This window comes from Eucyclogobius newberryi, unplaced genomic scaffold, assembly GCF_026437365.1.
Source record: "Eucyclogobius newberryi isolate DKJ021-1_F unplaced genomic scaffold, fEucNew1.0.hap1 SCAF_21, whole genome shotgun sequence".
In the NCBI taxonomy this organism is placed as follows: Eukaryota; Metazoa; Chordata; class Actinopteri; order Gobiiformes; family Gobiidae; genus Eucyclogobius; species Eucyclogobius newberryi.
This window is the reverse complement of record NW_027315846.1, coordinates 29,234,972-29,235,927: the sequence shown is the minus strand read 5'-3', so window position 1 is coordinate 29,235,927 and position 956 is coordinate 29,234,972.

The following is a 956-nucleotide window of genomic DNA, read 5'->3' as shown; positions in this document are numbered from 1 at the left end:
AGACGTTGAACTTTGTGTCCGTTGTTGTTTCATGTGGATAGGCCGAGAAGTTACAAAGATATGAACCATAAACCAGGTCAAAGTGACAGTTAAAGATCCTTTATTATGCTATTGTCCCCGGAATCAATTCAAAAAACACTTTGGGCACATATGACATACCAATAGCACCGCAAGAAGGTTAAAAGCTCTGAAAAGTCGATTTTGCTTGATGTAGGCCCTTTAACTAACTGAGAATTCTAACCTGCAGGTAAAACTATTGATCATTCTCAACCCTTGACATTGATTCCATAACTTGCACGTAGGAAACCAAAAAGGATCAAGAGCACAGCTACGGCAGACACAGGTCGCCTTTTCACCTCAAACTCATCTTCTGCCCCTGTGAAGTGCCACCGCTGATAGAACAGTGCAAATACATGAAGCTCGGTGTTTCCTGACTTTTCATTGGTTAAACAGTGTTGCCGACAAAAACAGAGTTGCAGCACTGGGCCAGCTGTGAGGCTAACTCACACTGGAGGCTCTAAAATGGAGATTAAATATGTGGACAGAGGTGAAGAAGTTGGACAAACTCCTAATGGATTCATCAGAGGGCTAATTTTCACAGTGAGGGCCAACATTTATGTGTGATGAGCTTTAGCTTTGGTTGTAAATGTAAAAGTAGTTTGTATTTTTTGCGATCTACATTTGGTGTCTATGCAGGACTATCATGATGTGCCTCGCTGTTGCCATTGTTTGTGCAGCTCTCTTCGTTGGCCGCCGGGCTTGGTGTTTATGGAGGTGTCTGTAAGCAGCTGAAATCGTGTTCGTTAGATGTTGAAATGATTGCGACTGGGCTCTAGTCATGTCTGTGGTGCACACGTGGCAATTCAGACGTGAGTCCAGTTGTAAAGGGAGGAAAATCAGGCTAAAAATGTGCCCTCAGCTCTTGACGAGAGCCGCGTTGTTGTTGTTGTTGTTGT